Source organism: Monodelphis domestica, chromosome 3 (assembly GCF_027887165.1).
Source record: "Monodelphis domestica isolate mMonDom1 chromosome 3, mMonDom1.pri, whole genome shotgun sequence".
NCBI lineage: Eukaryota > Metazoa > Chordata > Mammalia > Didelphimorphia > Didelphidae > Monodelphis > Monodelphis domestica.
The window spans coordinates 199,547,561-199,570,554 of record NC_077229.1 but is presented as its reverse complement, the minus strand read 5'-3'; the positions used below and the strand labels follow the sequence as shown (position 1 = coordinate 199,570,554).

The 22,994-nt window shown below is 35.4% G+C and overlaps 1 protein-coding gene and 1 long non-coding RNA gene across 2 annotated transcripts in view; one reads left to right on the top strand and one right to left on the bottom strand.

The window, feature by feature from the left end:
- The window catches only part of BMP6 (bone morphogenetic protein 6), a 218,013-nt gene that overhangs the window by 117,146 nt on the left and 77,873 nt on the right, over positions 1-22,994 (bottom strand). The window lies entirely within an intron of this gene.
- On the top strand, positions 6,918-10,476 carry LOC103099746 (uncharacterized). Its single transcript, XR_465096.2, has 3 exons — positions 6,918-7,084; positions 9,045-9,130; positions 9,788-10,476. It is a non-coding gene; the product is annotated as an uncharacterized LOC103099746 (long non-coding RNA).

Below are 22,994 nucleotides of genomic sequence, written 5' to 3'. Positions count from 1 at the left end.
TAGAATTTTCCTTCTTTGTGGCACTCTTGTTTTCTTGTGGCTTTGTCAGAGACAATATTACCCCTTTGGCTCCATGTCAGAGACCCAAATATTTTTCTCCTTCTCTCCCTCTCCCTCTCCCTCCTTTTGTGGCCCATGTGAATTTATGCTAAATATGCCCAGCGGGGCCCTTGAATAGGTATGGCTTTGTAATCTAATTCCATCATCTCTGCCAAAATGTTTGTCTGTCCAAGTATTTTTGGTTATTGTTTGAAATTATATCCTCAACTTATAGAAGCTTTTTTTGTTTTATTAAGATAGAAATTTCCCCCAAATCTACACAGTTTAAAATCCTTTTTTCATTGTTAACAAATTGGTTGTCATGTCTGTTTTACTGAATTAAATTCAGTTGAACACAAGGCTCTCTCTATTGGTCATCTGCAAAATCTTATGAGACTTTCTGGCTAAGAAAAGACTCTTTCCCAAAAGCAGTGTTCATAACAGACTGGCAGAGAATGCAGAGCAGTGTTGATTACAGATGTGCCGAGGAGGAGGGGAAGGGGCAAGGGCATAGAGGAGCTGTTTGAAACAGTTGGCCAGACTAGAATTTGTCTAGTAGAAACACAGTTCACTGCCAGGTGACTGTCCAAAGGGAGAGGCTATAATCATTTCAAGGTGATAGTCGCTTCTCCCTCTGCTTAGAAATATGCCTTGAATGAATGAGCTTGTACCCTTCCTATACCTCATCTAAGCATTTTCTCCTCCATCCAGTTAAAAGTTAATGGTAAAGTAGAATGTCAGAGTGGGATGCAGAACTTTTCCCTTTCTACACCTGGTGATAGGGTTCTAAAATCCTCCTGTACTTAAAGAAAGTACATTGCTTCAGAAGGCCTATAAATAATAGAAATGCTTAGGTCCTTGCTTTATCACAAATTCAAATCTCAAAGCAAAAGAGGATGCCTGATCTTTGAATTTTGGATTTATTAGTTGAGTTGCCAATATCATAGTCATGTATAAAATTCTTTTTAAAAGGATGTGCCTCAGATCATTGGGTCATATGATAATGGATATAAGGATGATCTCAAAGATTCAGCCTTGCTCTCTATTTTACAGATGAGGTCTAGGGAAGCTGTTGTTGAATCATAGATCTTAGAATTGGAAGGGAACTCAGATAGTATCTGAGCCCACCCCCTTATTTGATAGATAAGGCTAAGGAAAAATATATTTCTCTCAGGTCACAAAGAAAGGTAGAATTTGAACCTAGGTCCTCTTGCTTAGAACCAGTGCATTTTCCATTGACTTGTCCATGGTCTCATCATGAATAAGTAAAAATGACAAGATTTTAATCCAGGTTCTCAGGTTCCAAATATATATTTTTTTCATCCTTGTATATGAGAGGTCTAATTGTTGGTTTTGTTTTAATATTCTCTTTTCCCTCTAGAAGATTTCCCTCACTTTATTTTACCTCATACAATATTTATTCATGATTATATTGGGTCTTTCCTTGTTTGTGAATGCTTTAACTTTTGCTACTGGTTTGCCTGCAAGGTTTCTTTTGTTTGTTGGTTGGGCAGTGGTAAGGGAGAGAGGAGGTATGTGGGTATTATTATTTTGTTTTAAGTGACATATGTGGGAGCTAGACTTGTACATAACTATCATTTGGGCATCTTGTTAGAAGTCCACTAGGGTTTTTATTAATGCTGCCTACAATCACACAGTATCCTTTCTGGCTGCTATGTTTTGAAGTTTTCATGCCTGTAGAACTCTCAGATCTTTTTCACCTAAACTATAATTTAACCATATCTTCTCTATCATAGATTGTCTAGTCCTTCATTTCATATGTGAGAAACTTGAGTTCCAGTGAAGAGAAAAGACTTCCTCAGGATTCCATAAGCAATTCAGTGGAAAAACCAAGACTAAAATGCAGATCTCTGTATTCTCACTTCCTTAATTGTTCCAATGTATCTCATCATTGATTACTGTGTCTTAGCAGGGAAATAAAAAAGCAATCTTGCATCATCTGTTGAAGAGTATGGAACTTTGTAACAACTCTTTGGATTCAATGACATGATCAAAGAGAACAAAAGAGAAAGAAATAATATCTGAGAGATTTTTAAACATTTGGAGTTTTATGGGTTCACATAACAAGCTCTAACTGGCTCACATGTTTCTTTTCAAAGCCGCAGACAGATCTCCCAGGCAGTTCACCAACATGCCTTCCCAATGGTCTATTGGCAGTATCTTTGACTTCACCCAGCCAATATAGAATTCATTCTCTGGACCTCTCTGCTTTAGAACACTTTGTTGTCTCTTTCATAGCTCTCTATAATTTCCAGTAAGTGTATATATCACTGATTTGCATCAAAATTGCACCCTTCAGGTACCACACTAACATAATTTAACAATTGCACCTGAAATTACTACTTGGAATCTAGGCACACTGCTGTTTCTGTGTCTCCAGAATCTCTGTAACCACTAAATCATGAAATCCATACCTGCCAGTTAAAACTCGAAAGTCTGAAGGAGACACAAATAGCATCTATGTGTAGCTTGCATTCTCAAACTCTTTAAAATTTCCATCCCCAATCTGTTTGATGCTCTAATACAAATATCCTGGAACAAGGAGAAAAAGAAAAGATGGAGAATTTTGCTACTGTGTCATTTTTACATAGGTCTTCAGTACATGGACCACTTGAGAATATGGAAGATGCCAAACCTATAGAAAAGCATGACTTGGCCACATCCAATTTTGCTGGGCTTCAGCATATGATCCCTCTGGATTAAGATCCAAAATGTTGAATGTTGACCAAGTGCTGAATGTTGACCAAAAGGAAATGATTTCCTGTTCACTTGGATTTGCTCTTAAGGATTCTTTCAGATCCAACCTGGCAGAGTCCAACCCTGAGCGTCAGTCATCACAGGTGTCTCTCTATCAAGTTTCTCAATGCGTCAATGCCCAAGGATGAAGAGCTGGATTAAAGTCTAGTTGCATGAGTCAATGCCAAGAATAAGAGAGCTGAGGCCTCAAGAAAACAACAAACAAAGTGGCTTGGGAAATTTGCAAGAAAGATCTGTAAGAGGGTATGATTCAGGTTACTTAAATGCTTTAGATGAAAAAGTTATTACTAAGCTACCAATTGAATGAATGACTAACATTCATTTACATGGGCCTGATCAATACACACTTTTCTGTTTCTTCAGCTTTCTCCATGTTACTGCATTCCAAGACTGAGGCCCATGTTTCCTTCTAAGGCAAATGTCTAGGGCAGTCTGATGTCTAAAAGCATTAGGCACTTCCCTTTCCAGTGTTCCTCAAGTTCAGGTCCTAATCATTGGTATATGTCTGTAACTGATTACCTTAGTTGGCTGGATTATATTGCTAATGAGGGGAAGATCATTCCAGATGAGCCAGTTAGCTTTGCTCTGTTCCACAGAACAACCTGAACTCCTAACCTTAACCAGTTGGGTTAGGGAGTACAACTACATCAAATTTTATTGATTCTACATTTATAATTCTTCTTCTATTTATTTATTTGATTTTTTGTTTGTTACATTAAAATACCCAGTTATCTCCCTCCTTTCTGTCTCCCCATTAGAGAAAACATCATTTGACAAAAAGATGTCTGTACATATAAAACTATGTCTTATTTATCTCTACATATCAGTTCTTTCTCTGGAGGTATAAATAGACAAGTTATTCTTCAAACAATATTTCTGTTGTTATATATTATTTCCTCTTGATTCTATTCATTTCACTCTTTATAATTTCATGAAGATCTTTCCATGTTTTTTTTTCCAAAATTAACCTGTTCATCATTTCTTATAGCACAGTAATATTCCATCACAATACTATGTTATAACTTGTTTAGCCATTACCCAATTGAAGGGCATCACTTCAGTTTCTAATTCTTTGCCACTACAAAGAGAGCTACCATAAATATTTTAGGACATGTAGATTCTTTTTCTTTTTCCTTAATCACATTAGGAAATAAACCTAATAGCAGTATAGCAAATGGTATACACAGCTTTATAACTCTTTGAGTTTCAGATTGCTCTTCAAAATTGTTGAATCAGTTCACAGTTCTATCAGCAATGTGTTAGTGTCTCCATTTTTTCATATCCCCTCTAACATTTGACATTTTGTTTTTTTATCATTTTAGTCAATCTGATAGATTCACATTTCTTCTAGGTGCCCCTTTTCTCCTTGAACATTGCCATTACCCTAGCATAGGCTTTTATCACATCACACTTTAACTACTTCAATACACATCTAGTTGGTCCCTCTGCCTTGAATCCTTCCAAGTCCCTCACCCCTACTTATTTATCAGAGACTTTTCTAAAGCACAGGTCTGTCCATGTCACACACACTTCTCCTGCTTCAATAAATTTTAATGGCTTCCTATCACTTGCAGTATCAAAAATAAAATCTCCCATTTGGCATTTAAAGCCTTTCATCAACTGGCTCCTTCTTGTCTTCCTAGCCTTTTTGCACTTTGCTCCCTCCCACATACTCTGAGATCCAGTGGCATTGCCCAGCACTTAACACAGTAGCTGCTAAATAAATTCTGGTTAACTTGTTTTGACTTGTTTCTCACACAAGAAACTCTGCATTTTCATTGATTGTCCCCCTACCTCCTCATCCCATACCTGAACTTCTCTTTCTACTCATCTCTGCTTCCTGGCTTCCTTTAAGTTTCAACTAAAATCCCACCTTCACCAAGAAGCCTTTCTCAATTCTCCTTACTGCCAATGGTTTCTCTGAAATTATCTCTGAATTTATCCTTTTTGTATCTTGTTTGTATATAATTGTTAATTCTTCCATTAGACTGTGATCTAATATGAACTTCTTAGGACCAAGGACTGCTCTTTGCCTTTCTTTTTGTCTCTAGCACTAAGTATGATACCTAGCATTTATACAGGTGTTTGACAAATACCCACTTGTTGTTATTGTGGTACATTAGCACAAGTCAATAACCACTGAGAAGAATCACTTCAAAGAACATTTTCTAATAGTTGCAGCATCAGTAGCATACTTATTATTGTGCATACAGATTCATCAAAATGACCTTTTTTCTCTAAGTCCCATTGTAATATACAGAAAGTAACTATCAATTTTTGCAGGAAAGAACAGTTACTCCTGGTATATAAATGGTAAAAGTAAGATTTAAAAAAACAGGATGGCTAAGAAAATTAAATTAAATTAAACAGCAACATTATTAAAAGAATCATTTTCTCCAGATGTCCACAAAAAAATAGAGTAGAACTCGCTAAGCTTATGAATGAGATCAGAATAAAAAGAGATGGAACCTAAGATCTGCCTGGCTTCTGGTCTACAAGACAAATGGGAAGGGGAATAAGAAAGAGACAGAATCAAATTTGAAATGCTGGTGGAGATTCTGTGGGGTGTTTTAGAGTTGGATTGTGAGGCTGACATGCAAAAAGAAGAGATTAAACCCTTTACTCTGGTTCAAAGTTAGGCACTCTACAGGAATTCTATGAATTTTAAGCAACAGTACTCATGAAACCTTAAAAGGCATCCAGGCGAAGCCTGCCAGATACTAGATAATTCTCCTCAAAGTATTTATAGTAGAATGAAGCAAAGAGAAGGATGCTTGGATTTCAAGTAGTATTGTCAGGTAAAATTGTTATATTAGTGGGGTGACCGAAGTGAGTTGTTTTGCTCCTGATGTTGGTTAGTGCTTAAAATATCACCCAAGAGAAAAAAATGACAAAAAAGAGAGGGTAACTACAGTTTTTATTGAAGACAAGAAGTATAGTTTTAAGAGCACTAGTTCTAGCATGAGATGAAAACTAGCATCATGAGAGCCTATATAGGCAAATAATTTTACTCCTTTGAGACCCAATGCCTTCAACTGTAAAATGAATGAAGTAAACTGGTTAGTTGTTGGTTGTCCTTTGTACTCAAAGAAGAACAAAATGGCATCACTGGTAATGTCTTATGATTTGTGCATAAATTGGATTTAAGTGAGGAAGTTTCACAAAGTCATTGGCCTTACTCTCTTTTCCAAAATCATCTTAAGTCCAATGTCAAGACATATGACAAACCAGTTGGTGATGGCTTAGGATGCGATGGATTATCTTGGCTTCTTTGATGACTGGCTAAGCTCTAAGCATTCCACAATGCCTGCTTCATCCAGCTTTGGGACCATTGGAACAAATCGTTCTTAACGGCTCCTACCACCAGAGGAAGTCTTCGCATGCTTGGAGCAGATATGCCCCTAATTCATCAATGGGTTTGAGGCCTGTTAATTTTCCTCAACCTAGTTTAGTTGGCCTGATGAGATGGTTTACCAGGGTGTGGCTACAGCATATACTATAGATTCTTGGAGCCACAAGTGAAAGCTGGGTGGCAAGTGGACACCAAAGGAAGATAGTAGCCCTGAAAAAAAGGGGCCTAGCAAGCCCTCACAGGTCCCCTTCTACCTTGATCTCATGGAGAACAGCACTGGATAAAAAGATATAGAAGATTTTTAGAAGATAACTTCAGAGACCAAATTCTCTATGAGTCCTCTCTACTGAAATTTCACTAATCTAACCCTCTACTTGAGGAGAGAAGGGAGAATTACTTCTTTAAATAATATACTTTGGACAAAGTAAGAGTTAAAAGAACTACATTTATCATTTTCTTCATCTGGGTGGCATAGTAGATAGAGCAGTAGGCCTGGAGTCAGGAAGATCTGAGTTCAAATGAAACCCCAGGTTCTTCCTGGTTGTGTGTCTTTAGGTAAGTTATTTAACCTCTATTTTCTTCAGTTTCCTTGACTGTGAAATGGGGATAATAATAGCAACTGTCTCACGGGATTGTAAATATCAAGTGAGATAATAATGATAAAGGGCTTAGCACAGTGCCTAGTATATAGGAGGCCCTCTATAAATTCTATTATTATGACATTACTAGGAGATGGGAAGAATGAAGATTCTCTCCATTCTATAGACTGATGATCTGAAAACTTGAAGAGTAACAGAAATCTTCTACTTTGGACATTTAGTCTAAGGATCATAGAAAAAGAAGCATGATGTGAGTGTGGGCATCATATTAAAGTGCATGGAGATTCATTCAACAGTCAACTTTAACAGAGAATAGGTATTTATATGCAGAGCACAGAAAACTAATGAAAAACTCAGTATCACAGAAGAAATTTTTGTGAACTCCTCAGGCCTAATCCTAATGATTTGTGGAATTCCAAAAGTAGTAGAAAATAATTTGAAATTATGTGAGAAAATTATATAAATTAAATTGTTCATACCCTTATTCATAGCTATTCCACTATCATACATAAACACCATGGAGATCAAAGAGAGAAAAATTCCATAAATACCATACTATTTCATATCAATGCTAGTAGAAAAAATATCTAGAAACACAGTGGGTGCCCATCAATTGGGCAATTACCAAAAAATATGTGGTTTATAGATGTAGCATGATATTATTTTTCATTAAGAAACTGCAAATGTGACAAATGCAGAAAAACTTGGGAAGATTTATATTATCAGATTAAGAATGTATTAAGTAGGAACAGAGAAAGCATTATATATAAATTTAAATGAAATAACACCAAAAGAGAACCAACCTGATTACTTAAAATCTCTTAGTCTTAGTCCACAGAATACATAATAAAACACACCTCCCTCATCTCAATAGAGGCCTGGGGAACTATGCCCATTCTATCAGATGTAGTCATTGTTTTGGTTGGTTTCATTTTGTTTTGTTATAAGGTCTTTCAAAGGCAATAGAGATATATTAGGAAATGACTGGCATAAGAAAAAAGTATCAATAAAAGTTTAAAAATAAAATAATAAGATTTTCCTCTAGTTTAGAATATAGTCACACACACACACACACACACACACACACACACACACACACACACACACACACACAAATCATCCATTGTACACCTGAAACTGATTATGTTCTACAGATGGCATGGGTCCTAGATGAGTAGCAGCAAGAAGATGGCAGGAGAGGAATTAAATCCATATGGATAACTCACAAAACAGATATTATGTAAGATGTATAATCAAGTATTAAGTGAAGTGATTTTAATGAATTATGCTGACACCCAGGCTTCAAAGTGTTTAAAGCTCACTCAGTGGAATGAACTGTTCTCTCCTTTCTGAATCCTATAGAATTCTGGCCAAATTTTGGAATTCAAGACCTCAGAAGCCAGGGGAGATGAAAGTTCACATGCTTTTTGTTGGAAAGTACAAGTAACTGCACAGATTTATGCAGCACTTTAGATATTGACCAATTAAAATAGTACATTAGAGAGTGAGGGCAATATAGTAATAATCAAAATGATGTAATGAGATGATCCAATTTCTTGAAGCCTGCCAGGAGGAGGACTGATTACAACATGCTATTAAACTGTGGGTTCCTAGTTTTCTGATGTTATGCATCACATTGGTTTCTAGCCACAGAATCTGTGAAATATTGGATCTTAAAGTCGCCACTGGTCCAGGGAGTAGTTTCTTTGGACCTGGGCCAGGGCTGAATATAACACACTCTAGACTTAAGGCCAAAGTCTAATCTTAATCCCTATATAGTTCATTTCACAATCTGATATTCTATGTGAAGTGAAAAAGAAATGTTTAAATTACTTCAGAGTAGTGATAGTACATAAAACAGAGATGTAAGCTTGCCAAAATTATTTACCACTGTGATGGAAGAGATCCAGTGCAGAATCCCTGTGAAGGACCCGTGAACGGTGAGGTGCTCTAAATGCTTCTGTTTGGTGTGAAGATTGGATTTAGCTATCTCCTGATTTGTAGCAATGAAGATGCTTATTCTAACAACATCAGGGATGTTTTGGGAACTTTGCATTACTCCACCCTACTTTGTATACAAAATTGGGGAATGTCTGTAACCATGCCTGAAGATTGAGCATTTAGGAGAATGGCCTTTGATAGAGAAAGTGGCAAATCAGAAACAGCTGACAGACCCCTGGGCTGTCCTAAGTCAAGCTTAGGCTATGTTTGGTGCAGAAGAGATGCAGGAAATGAAGTAGAATTCTCTAGGTTGTTTTTGGTTTTTTTTCCCACAGGGCTTCCTCTCATCTGTCTCTTTCCTCGGAGAGGTGACTCTGGCTGGCAGCGTACTAAGCATTCTGACATCTTGGTGTGGTGGCAGGTATTTGTCTGGGTTTTGGTGGTGAGTTTGCCCTTGAGCTAATTCAGGTTCAGGCATCTTGGCTGAGCCCTCTTGGAGGTCAGGCTGATTCCTTTCTCTACTCTCTAAAACCTTATCTTACTAAAGCCTCTAATCTTCCCCCTGGCACAAGTCAGGCAGGAGAAATCCTGCGCCCTTTCCTTCTCCCTTCTTCTTAATTTCTTTCCTCTATATTAATTAAATCACCATAGATTTCCAGCTGAGTTGGGTATTTTTTTATTTGAGATATCCATGGTGACCAATAATTAATATAGTTTAGGTCACAATGCTAAAATTATCCTTTACATTGGATTGCAGAGCTTCCTAGAATAAATCTGAAATCATTCAAAGGAGTCCATCCATACAGGAAAGATTTAATGGATGAAGAATATTTATTGTCCAGTTTTCAGCATCCATCTGAAATGGGCATCTTTTAGTCCTTATCCAACAATGTATATCTGGGACAGATGATTCAGAAAGACAATGAGCAGAACCCAGAGTTGAAAAAGAGAAGGAAAGCAGGATAGATTTTTTTTTGTGAAATTGCAAAGCACTTTTGCTGACCCCAAGCCTCTCATAACAACAAAGGCTCATCTTTTCAATACAAACATTTTTTTTATCAACATTTCTATCTGGTAGTGAGACCTGGACCATCCAAGATGAGTGAGCATCAGACAGGAGGCAACAAAATGATGCACAACATTTGATGAATGAGGGAGTCTAAAAGAGAATAGGAGTAAAGGATGTCATCAAAGAACTGGATGACAGAAAAAGGAGAGATCTCATGGTAAGAGCAAAGGATGACAGGCTAATGGCCACTAGTGTCTTAATAAAGTCATGAGAAACTGAACATGGGCAACCAAGATTAGAGGGGAAGCAACAAACTGGGAAAAAATTTACAATAAATTTCTCTGATAAAGATCTTATTTCTCAAATATATAAAGAATTAAATCAAATTTGTAAGAAGTCAAGTTGTTAAGTCAGTTGATAAATGGTAGAAGGATATAAACAGGGGTTTTCAGATGAAGAAATCAAAGCTATCAATTATAATATAAAAATTGTTCTAAATCCCTTGATCAGAGAAGTGCAAATCAAAATAACTCTGAGGTACCACCTCACATCTAGCAGATTGGCCAATATGACAGTAAAGGAAAATAGTAAATGTTGGAGGATATCTGGGAAAATTGATGCACTAATGCATAGCTGGTGGAGTTGTGAATTGATCCAACCATTCTGGAAGGCAATTTGAAATTATACCCAAAGGGCTTTAAAAAATGCATGACTGGGGGCAGCTGGGTTGCTCAGTAGATTGAGAGTCAGGCCCAGAGATGGGAGATCCTGGGTTCAAATCTGGCCTCAGACACTTCCTAGCTGTATGACCCTGGGCAAGACACTTGACCCCCATTGCCTAGCCCTTAGCACTCTTCTACCTTAGAACCAATACACAGTATTGATTCTAAGATGAAAGGTAAGGGTTTTTAAAAATGCATATCTTTTGATCCAGCAATATCACTACTAGGTCTGTATCCCAAAAAGATTTTTTAAATGGCAAAGTACCTGTTTATACAAAAAAAAATTAGAGTTGGGTTTTTTTTTTTGCTTTTTTTGTGGTGGTAAAGAATTGGAAACTAAAGAAATGTCCCTCAACTGGGAAATGGGTGAACAAATTGTGGTATATGATAGTGATGGAATACTATTGTATTATAAGAATGGATGAACAGGATGATTTTAGGAAGAACTGAAAAGACCTATATGAATTGATGCAGAATAAAATTAAGCAGAAGTGGGAGAACTTTATACACAGTAACTGAAACATAGTTGGATGATCAAATGTGATAGACATTGCTACTAACAGCAATACAATGATAGAGAACTATTCTGAGGGACTTATGAGAAAGAATGCTATTCACATCTAGAAAAAGAAGTGTTAGAGTAGAAATGCAGATGAAAACATGATTTATCACTTGTTTAGGGTGGGGCATATCATTTGGGGTTTTGGTTTTATAAGTTTACTCTCTTACAAAAGTGAATAATATGGAAATATGTTTTGAGTGATGTATAACTCAGTGGAATTGTTTGTCAGCTACTGGAGGGGGGATGACAGAGGGGAGAGAGACAACATGAGTCATGTAACCTTGGAGAACTTATGTGTAAGTTTGTTACTGGAATAAAATAAAGATAAATTTAAAAAAAACTGAGCGTGGCTTTCAGCACACAGGATGGACCTATGATGGCAAATTTTTAAGAGAATATAAATATCAATTTAATTGGATAGGCTTTATATTGGAAGAAACTCAATAAGTTTATGACTTCATTTAAAAGTAGTCAAAGAGGGCTATTTCAGGTAATAAATTAAAAGTATATAGAAACAAGGCATATAATCAAATTTTATTTTGAATAAAACAACAAAATCTGAATTTATGTATTTGATGAAGTGCTAGAGCAACTTAATTTGCAAAACCAAGACTGATCCTAGGCAAAAATTGTGAAGTTTTCTTTCAGCACCTATAGTTTCACTCCTCTTTACTCTCATTAAAAAAAAACAACCTGTTGATACCTCCTCCTTACAACTCCTTCAGAACCCAGTACTTTCATAAGCTTTTATTTCTTCTTCCTATCAAAATATGTAACCCAAAATATATAATCCAACTAGACCTCAGTTTCTGAAATATTCTGAAATTATTCTGAAATAAGAATATTAGTCTAAATGGTGTTCAGTATCCCTACCAACTTTAAATCTATGATCTTAATACACACACATACACACACACACACACACACACACACACACACACACACACACACACAGAGTTGCCAGGGCAGAGTATTTCACTAATTGATTGGTTTAACTCAGCTTAACATAGTGTTCAGTTTCTGCTAGCCTGTATTCTATCCCCAGGTTGACTAGTTTCTGAACTAGTTCTTCTTTTCTTTCTTTTTTTCCCCTGGGAATAAAAACCCTCAGTCAGTTACCCTGAATGCTTCTGTTCTTAAATAACTTTCATTTTTCTTCTACTTGCAAACTTCTCTCATCATTCATTCTCAATCCACTTATGATTTGGAGAAGAGTAGGCTGCCATCATGCATAAAAATATAAACTTTGAGTTTCCCTCTTCACCACTGTGTTCTAGAAAGGGACTGAAGACATCCACAGTGTCATTTTTTCTTAAACTCTACATTTGGGAAGAAACATAAGTTCTAGCAATGACCCTGGTATTAATTAGCTTATTACTTATTTATGAATTACTTCGAACAAGGCACTTAACTCATATGGGTCTAAGGATTCTTTATCTTTATGAGAGTAGATTTACTTCCATGATAACTCTTCAGTCAGAGGATTGTTGACCATTGTCAGTTACACTGTGGTTCTCTTATTTAAAGTCCCTTTCAGCTTTAAAATTCTGTTTCAATTTTCTTTTTCATGACACAAAATCTTACTCATAAAAGCATGGAGGTGATCCTAGGATCTCAAAGATTATGCCAACATGTATTCTACCCTTGGATTTTTGACCAGTCTACATATTTTGAAACAGCTTGAAAATAATCCTGGTAACAGAAAATCTCAGTTCTGAAGTGTAGAATAGCCAGTTATATATAGCAAAGTTCATTATCAATAGGTTGGCCACTTGGGGATTCATTCTTTGATCATGATAACCCATGATACAGAAAAATACAATTTTTAGAGGCCTTCAGTTCTATGAAACTCCTATATACATCTCTAGTGATTGTGAAAAAGTAGGGAAAGGGAAGAAAAGGGTTCTTAAAAATCTGACAATTTTTAGATTATAAAGTTTAACTTAGCTGCTTGTACTCTAAATGGGAGTATCTTCCTTGTGAAATTACCAACAAATAGACAAACTACTGGAGGAATGGAATCACATCAGTCTTAGTAATATCATGATAAAAAGTCCAGAAGAAAGAAAGAAGCTATAGCAAAGAAAATAAAGGATTTGCTGTAGTTCCTTTTATCATGTATTTAAATGCAAAAGAAATGTTAATCCTTGAGCCATTGGGTCATTTTACACTATGCTGCTCATAAAAAGTATTTGAAAGAATACCATGAAAATAGTTCCAGTTATACCACCATATTAGCATCTACAGATGAAAGCTAGAGAAAGAAAAAAAAGATTCCAGTATAACTCTCCAAACTAAATCAACATATACTTTGATCCTTGGTGATGTCAAAGTAAAGGTGGGAAAAGGTGAGGAGGAAATATGCTTGAAAATATGAACCATGAATAATGAATGAGAGAGGCTGAAGACTTACAGACCAAGCAGACAGTTCATGTTTATATGACATAAATGCTTTCTTTGATAAAAGAATAATAAGGTACTAGAAATGATGGACATCAAATAGCATAAATAAAATTATGTTGAATATTTTTAACATGCAAGAAATGACTTATTAGCCAAGTGTGAATTACTTGTAGACCAGCTGTCTGTCAGACCACTGACATAACAAATAAAAAGTAATCTAAAGCTAGAAGAACAAAAATGAGGGGAAAGTAGGTGTTCAAATAATAGTTCTACTGACCCATTTTAATAAACTATTGATGATGAAAATTGGATATGAATGCAATAAAGGATATCAACCCAGAGTACAATGATTTCAAAAAGAAGTTAACCAATGTGAATCAATACCATAATAAGAAGAATAAACAAGTCTAAAATATGCCATAGTAAAAAAGCACTTGACGTATTTGCCAAGCAATTAGATACAATAGCCAGAAGAAACAGTGATTTAGAATATAAACCCATTGTAAAATCTTAGGGAGAGAAAGATAATAACAAATGATGCATGGTATCCCCTTTATAAACATAGAGAAACATCAGAGGACAAAATTAGCTTAAAGAAAGAATGTCTAGAGTCTCAAGAAAGGACATATCTAAGGAGGAAATTTTTTTAAGAGAGCAAGAAATAGAAGAGAAATAGAAAAAATATGAAAAGATTTTTTAAAATATACTAAGCTTTAAAAAACCCAGGATCAAGTATAGTAGGACCACAAAAAAAAATCACAATTCAAGATATATAGGAAATAGAAATGACATGAGATTAAAGACAGGAAAATCTATTAGACTAGAGCAAGTGTATATAGCAGAGATCCATACTGAAGATGCTGCAAATGTGAGGGCATTGAGGGAACAAATCATAAAGTATCTGAAGACAGGGAAGATACCAACAGGGTAAGAGGAAAATGTCAGACTTTATTAATACTTTTCCAATAAAAAGAGGGAGATGAAAAGGACATAAATAATTCCCATCCTAGACGCCGACTTTCATAACTATATAAAAAATTTATAATAATGTGCACATGCATAAAGGGCATCCTCAATGATGATTTTATATTTTTTAAAGAAAGGCAAAAAACATTACATGAATTTGAGAATTAAGAGATTGTTGGAAATAATTGCTTCAGTAGAGTGATAGAAAGAGAAGCCAGATTACAAGATAATTATAGGAAACCCTTTCCCAGAAGGAGAATGAACAGAATCATATGTTCTTCACTGTGTAGGTTTCTCAAGGACATTGTGACAGAATAAGTTAAAAGAAGTCATATAAATTAAAACATATGTACAGATAACTATCCTGATGTAGATAAAAGGCTAGGTTTAATCTAAAATAAAATTTCAAATGATGCTGAATTTTCCAAGTTTGCCTCAATCTATTTATTGCTAATAAAATCCAGATCAAAATGATATGCTTAATAAGCTCCTAGTAGAGGATGTGCTGCTTGTGAAGTCCTTCATGGTGGAGTATTGCAAATCTTGGAGAAAAAGAACTCCTAGGCACACTTGTGAAAACTACCAAATGGGAACAGTAGTGTGATAAAATGCCTCCCTTTGCCAGGGAGCTGGCAGCACCTATTCTACTTCTCACCTAAAAACATAACTTTACCTGCTTATAATTTATAAGCATTGAATTGCCAAGGGCCATTGCAAAACTTAATTTAACTTCTTTTTATTTGATGAAAACTTGGAACCTAAGGATTAATATATATCATCACTCAGAAAATTAGCTCCCAATTTATTATATGCCAAGAGAAAGCTGAAGTAACCATACACACTGTTGCCTCAGAGTGCAGCATTCTGAATTTGTAACAGCATATTTTTTGTAAGGAGAGGAGTGTGGGGGATGCCTGAACAAGATTTATTTTCTAGTCTGAAAACTTAGGGACACATTAAGTAGAGCATACATTTAAAAACAAGCAACCACCTGAAATTTCCAGTGTGTCATCTCCAGAAAGATTATGATGATGTATATTTGTTGTAGTTACTGCAAAGTTTCCAATTACTTTCCCAAATAGTCTACTTTATGGATTTGTTAGCCTGTATTGAACCATATTTTTTTGTATTTTGAAAGCATACTAATAATCTCTGACAAAATAGAAGCCTTCTTGATCAAGAATGGGTTATTTAAAGGATAATATTAGTTCCAAAATCTAATAATATTGGCTGTCAGAGTTTTAAAATATAGAAGAAAATATTCTATATGACAGTCTATGATTCTAAAGTTGAAGCTCTACTGTTTAATGGAAAATTGAGAGAAAAATATAGAACAATTTGGATACTTGTAATTAAGGCAAAAGCACATTATTGGATGTTTTTGCTTGAATTATTTGTACAATTTTATTCATCTTTCATTTCTTTTTTAATACTGTGAACATAACTTTAGAATAACAATATTTCAGCTTGAATGAGCTATTAATAAAAGTATATAAAATTTTGATCTTCTGAAAATAAATCCTAAATGTTCATTGTTAATAACATATTCTAAATAAATGTTTGTTCAAGTAATTCTTTTAAGGATGAGAGAAAAAATAAAATATAAGGAGAAAAAACCCTTTATTATACAAACACTTCAATTCTAGGTCTCATCATAATTAAGTCATTCAGTTAGAATCTACACAGACTCAAAAATAACACTTGTGTTTATCATAACCAGCCTCCTGCATCACCCCTTTCCAGTCTTTTAAAAAACTTTTTAGCCCCACATATACACTTCATGACACTGACCTCCTTCATGTTCCTCAAACAAGGTACTCTATCTCCCTGTTGTTGTTCAATCATTTCAGTCATGTCTGACTCTTTGTGACCTCATTTGGGGTTTTCTTGACAGAAATACTGGAGAGGTTTGTCATTTCCTTCTTCAGCTCATTTTACAGATAAGGAAACTGAGGCAAATGGGGTAAAATGATTTTCCCAGGATCACACAACTAGAAAGCATCTGAAGTCAGATTTGAACTCAGGAACATGAGTCTTCCTGACTCCAGACCTGGCACTCCAAACACCGTTCCACCTAGCTGTCCCTATATCTCCCTACTCTACATCTTCACTAGCTGTTATGACACATGGAATACTCTTCATCATCTCTGCCTGCTTATTTCCCTGATGTCCTATCAGAACCAACTAAAATCCTACCTTCTACAGAAAGCCCTTCCTGATCCTTCCTAATTCTAGTGCCTTCTTTCTGTTAATTATTTCCTATTTTTTCCTGTATTCAGCTTGTTTGTGCACATCTCGCCCATTAAACTGTGAGCTGTTTGAAAGCAAACTTGTTCCATTTCTTTGTATCCCCCCAGTACAGTGCCTGACATATAGTAGGTGGTTAATAAATGTTTATTGGCAGACTGTTACTTCAATGAATACTTGATCTCATCAGTGACTTCTCTAACTGTTAAATATTGTAAACCATCCACAAATGATACTGTGTTACTCTTGTTCATTTCTTATTGGTTCTTCATAAAAAATTTACCCAATCCCCTAGAAATCTTATATAGTTCCATTAATTGTTCATCTCACCTCTGACAAGTACTTATTGGATGTCAGAAGATATCAATTGGCTTTGCAGTGTTATATGCAACTTTCTAAGACTATAAATTGCAGAGGAGTTTCCACCTTGATTTATTCAGTCAAAAAATCTCTATGTCTATGAACTGGTTGCCCAACTCCTTTTCCAGTTATATGTGCCCTTGTTAATTCTTTTACACTACTTCTCATAAGTAAACATCTTTTAATAATATGCTGCAATCTATTTATATCCATTTTACATCTTTCTATCACTGAATCATCTGTAATGTTGATTGTTCTGAGACCATGGTTTTCCATTATTTTTGAGTCAAGTAGCATCAGTGGTACAATATTTGGCATTTAAAGGAGGGGTTTTTGTAGCAGAGAGGAATTTATAATCCTTGAAAGTGCTGCACAGTTTCCTGAATGAAATCCATCTCATTTTTCTTCTCCAAATTGATTGTGGGACCAACTTTCACAATGTTAAGAAATTTCACCTTACTATATTATAAAATTATCTAATAAGATGATTCAGAGTATATCATAAGGGGCTATAATTGAAACAAAAATAGTAACAAGATTCTAGATTAAATTGGCTAAGAAAGTTTTGTCTTCAAAAACATTGCTAACACTTTTTTGTGGTAGCCAAGAACTATTGATTCAAACACTAAAAAGTCCTCACACTATAATAAACCATTCTCTCTCCTTTTATGTTATGCAAATCCTACTTACATTTTAGATAAAATTAAATATTCATAGCATTATAGAATATTGGTGACGTTTTTTCAAACTTCAAGCTTTATTGATGCGTTTTGTCTTTAGGTCACATTCACTTCCAAACATATTTTACACATGAACACACACAGTAAGACTTCCCAAGAAAAGAAATTAATGATTTTTTTAAGTTCAGCAAAAACAATGGATAAACTGCAACTGAGAGCATAACCAACATTATACACCTATAGTCCCATAACTCTCCAACAGAAAAAAAAAAAGAACTAAGGAGTATTTTCTTCTCTCCAGGGCTAACCTTGGTCCATATAATTATACAGAATTCCATTGGTTTACATTGTTGTTCTCATTGTTGCTTTCCTATCTCTGCTTGGGGCAACTAGGTGAAACAATAGATGTAGCACTGTACCTGAAGTCAAAAAGATTCCTCTTCCTGAGGTCAAATCTGGTCTCAGACACTTACACTAATAACTGTGACTATGGGCAATTCATTTAACTCTGTTTGTCTCAGTTTACTCATATGTAAAATAAATGGAGAGTGAAATGGCAAATCACTCCAGTATCTTTACCAAGAAAACTTCAAATGAGGTCTCAAAGAGTCAAATGACTTTACAACAACTCTGCTTATTTCATTCTGCATCAGTCATAGATGTCTTCCAGCATTCTCTGAACTCATCTTATTTGTTGTTTCTGAAAATACGACATTGCTCATGTACCACAGTTTATCTGGCCCTTCCCTAAATGATAAGTATTCACTTTACTTCCAGTTCTTGGCTACCACAATGTAGTTCTAATGGCTGTTATGGTAGAGTAGAAAGACCATTAAAAAAGCTAAAAAGGCATTTCTTTTGCTTCAATTTGACTCAATAAATATTTGTCAAGTATATAATATATGCCCGGCACTTGCTAGAGATCAGGAAAACAACAATGAGAAATGGCATTGTCTTTGCCCTTGAGGAATTTATGGAGAATATTCAGGCATCTTAGAGTCCAAAAAATGCCACCATGGGAAATAGTATGTAAACTATTTAAGAATATGAGGAAGAATGACATATGATTTATTTTTCCTTCTATATTTGTGGCTTATATCCTTTAGATAGATCATAGGATTACCAGTTTAGAGTTGAGACCATAAAGGTTCTCTAGTCATTTTACCTTATTTTACAGATGAGAAGACTTACAGAAGTTAAATTATTTGTCCAAGGTAATAAAGGTAAAAAGGGGAAGATAAGGGTATTGAACCCAAATTCCTCTGATTCTAATTCTCATGCTCGTTTTACTGCACAACTCTGGTTCTGATAAGGCTTGCAGCTATAATACCTAAGCTTGTGAGAGACTTTTTAATATCTTGGTGATGCTTAAGCTCCTTTCTGACCACTGTCTGCTATGCAATTAGGAGAATACAAAAATTCTGAACAAAGACATTAGCCATGTGGCAATCCAGTGGCTTCAGGGAATATCTTGCAAGCACAAAACAGAAAAAAACCCAAATATTAAACATTAAACACTAGCCAAGCTTAGCAATGTTGAGACTATGATGAGGAAGAAGACAAAAGAAAGGAAGTCCAAGACTCAAAGTTTAGCAATCAAAAGTAAGATTCGCCAACAGAGGAGGATAGAGTACCAAACTATTCACAATGCCTTCCTTTATAGAGGGCAGAAACTGGAATTTGGGGCTCATTCCACTTTGCATGAGCTGCTCCGCCTGATTTCAACTCCCTAAAACAGGGTGCCTCTAGACCTGGTACCCTCTGGTCTTTCCTCCTCTTCCCCATCCCTTTCCTACCTCCCACCCTCATTTCCCCCAATCAGATTGTAAGCTCCTTGAGTGTGGGGGCCATATTTCTCTTTTTAAATTAAATATATCTCTAGGACTTAGTACAGTGCCTGGCACATAGTAGGTGCTTAATACATTTTTTTATTGGATTAGAGGACACCCACAAAGGAGGTAGTCAAATGTATAAAAAGGTAGGGTGTTCTGTAAAACATGATTGATTTTTGTTGTTCAATTATGACTGACTCTTCATGAGCCCTTGTGGGTTTTTCTTGACAAAAATATGGGAGTGGTTTGCTATTTCCTTTTCCAGCTAATTTTACAGATGAGAAAACTAAAGCAAATAGGGTTAACTGATTTGCCCAGGGTCTCATAGCTAATAAGTGTCTGAGGCCAGATTTGAATTCGGGAAGATGAGCCTCCCTGGCTTTAGTCCTGGTGCTCTATCCATTTCACCACCTAGATTTCCATGTGATTGGTTATTGTTGTCCTAAGAGGCCCACAAAGGGGACTTCACTAGCCTTATGATGCTCTGAAGACCATTTTATTAAAATATACATGTATTTCTGCGTGTATTTTTCAAATCTTTTATGGCTTCCTTATGTTTTTATACCATCATAACTTCAGAATAGATGCTATTCCCTAAGTTATATATACATATGTATAAATATATATGTATATATAACTTAAGCAATAGCAATCAATATGGTGGGCATGTCCTACAATACATTAAGAATTTTGCTCAAATAGTCCCCTAATTCTCTTAGGATACAAGGAGGTATGCTTGTTTTATTATCTTTTCCTTGAGGCTATTTGCTTTTCAGTCACTAAGAATTTAGCTTCCTTGTATTGAACTTTTCCTTTACACTGTATCCTTACTGTATATATTATTCTTTAGGTTCTGTTCATTTTATAATCTTTTCAGACTTTTCCAAATTATTTCTTATGTCATTTTCCAATGTACAATCATATAGCATTATATTCATATACTACAATGAGTCTCTAATCAATAGCTACTCATTTTGTTACTAATTTTTTTTTGGTTACATCAAGAAAATGATGCTATAAATATTTTGGCATTTATGTTCAACCTTTCTGCTTTCGCCTTTCTTGGGGCTATCTTCCCAGCAATGATTATACTGGGATAAAAGAATGACTTTTCTTGCATAATAATAGGCACAATTTATTTATTCCATCATGACTGGACCAAATGACACCTTTGCTAATGGTTTATTTGCATATCCATGCTCTCTCATCATCTCCCACTTTAATGATTCTTTTATCATATTTGCTAACTTAGGAAAGTCATATTGAAAAGGATAAAAAAGAGACATTTTCCAACAGCTAGGAAATTATTACCCCCAGAACTCCAGAAGAGGAGATGACTTGTCTATGGAAATCACCCCTTGGAAGATCATAACCTATGCTCAGTGGAAATCATCTTGAGTATGTGCCAATCTCTTACAGACAAATACTAGTTAAATTGATATTACCCATATTTTTGTTTTCTTTCAGGAACTGCTTTCCAGCTAAGTTTTATGAATAGTACTCTTCTTTACATTAGAACACTGACTTTTTCCCTTTCCATCTTCTCTTTAGTCCACTTTCAAAAAATCATTACAGTATCCTTAGGATGACTTTCATTTTTCCTTGTAAATATAAATGACAATCTGCCCCTTTCCCCTTGAAAATATACTGTGGATACTGTCCCTTAAATACTCATAGCATCTTCTGACTTCATATACTATAGCCCTACTCTGGGAAATACTATTTAATCTAAATACATAGAAATGAAAATAAATGTGTTCCCAGGAGTCTAAACCTGAAGGAAGGCAGATGCAATATTTAAGGACAATCTTCCCCTCCTTCATGAGAAAAAAGCACTCATGGTACCTCACTGCCCCTCACTTAGCTTTTCCCTACTGAGGGCTATTACTTGGATGAGTATAAGTTTAAATCATGTCCTTCCAGGTAAAATTTTGCAAAGTTCTATCTTTCAATCCACAGATCCTAGAAACATTTTCTCCAAGCACTGTAGACATTACAGGCAAGTAGTTACCAAGTAACATGGGGGATATTGGGATGCTTTACAGAGTTAACTATCCCATTATTTACAGTTTCATGCTCAGGTTTCTATTGTGTTCACAGCTTTCTCACATTGTATGAAACAACTTTGAAAAGTGTGTCTATACCTAGTATATTTATGAAAATAATATTCATGCCCTTTAAAAATAGGATTAAAATATAGTTTTGCTCTCATCTCTCCCAGCATATTATTAGTAGCATATGGTTCATAATTCCAGGAATAAGGATAATGAACCTATCAGCCTTTAACCCAACCTCACAGGTCCAGAGCAGAGAAAGAAACATTTTGTAGGGGAAATAAAAGGTTATATTTCATTTGTCTCTATGAATCTGCTGGTCAATTTCTTTTTTTTTATTGGTTATATGAGTCATGTTCTTTCCCTCACCTCCTCTTACCCCCCTCCTGTAGTCAATGAGCAATTCTACTGTGTTTTACATGTGTCATTGATCAAGACCTATTCCCATATTATTAATATTTGCACTAGGGTGATCATTTAGAGTCTACATCCCCAATCATATCCCCATTGAACCATGTGATCAAGTAGTTTTTTTTTCTTCTGTGTTTCTACTCCCACAGTTCTTTCTCTGAATATAGATAGCATTCTTTCTCATTATTCTCATTCTCTCCTCAGAATAGTCCTGGATCATGGCATTGTTGTGAGTAGAGGTCTATATTATATTTTATTTGCCACAGTGTATCTGACTGTGTATAATGTTCTCCTGGTTCTGCTCCTTTCATTCTGCATCAATTCTTGGAACTGTTTTCCAAGTCAGTCATTTTCTCAATGAGATATTTCATGTTTCCTTCTAATTTGTCAATCTTTTGACTTTGCTTTGTTAATTCTTGTTGTCTTGTGAGATCATTACCTTCTACTTGCCCAATTATAGTTTTTAAATACTGGTTTTCAGCTATGATCTTTTGATTTTCCTTTTTGGTTTGGTCTGATTTTCATGGCTTTCAGCAGATCAATTCTGGCCTCCAATTTGCTTATCATTTCTTTTACCAAGTGGGAGATTCAGTCTTTTAAACTGGTATTTTCTTTATAAACTATTTCCCACTTTCCTGCCAAGTTTCTTCTATGTTTCTCACTTGATTCATAATCTCAAATCTGAGCTCCTTAAGGGCTTGTGACAAATTTCCATTGGGGTGGGGGGAGTTTGGATGTGTTTGTTTGTTTGTCATCCTCTGCTATTTCCTCTGTAGTCTGGAGTTTTTCACCATAGAAATTATTGAGGGTCAAGGTTTTTTCTTATTTATTTTGGTAGTTGTAGATTGTAGTTCTTGGGTGTTGGTGGCCATTGCTATGTTAGTTTTTTAATTCCTTTCTCAGTCAGAAATCTGAGAGAAGAGGGTAGGCAGGTCTTTGTATGGAGCTACAGAGCAATTTTTGCCCTGAGGCTATTTTTTAGTCTCCACTGCTGTGTCTGCTGTGTGTAGCCCCCATCTACCCTTTCTCTGTGCCCAAT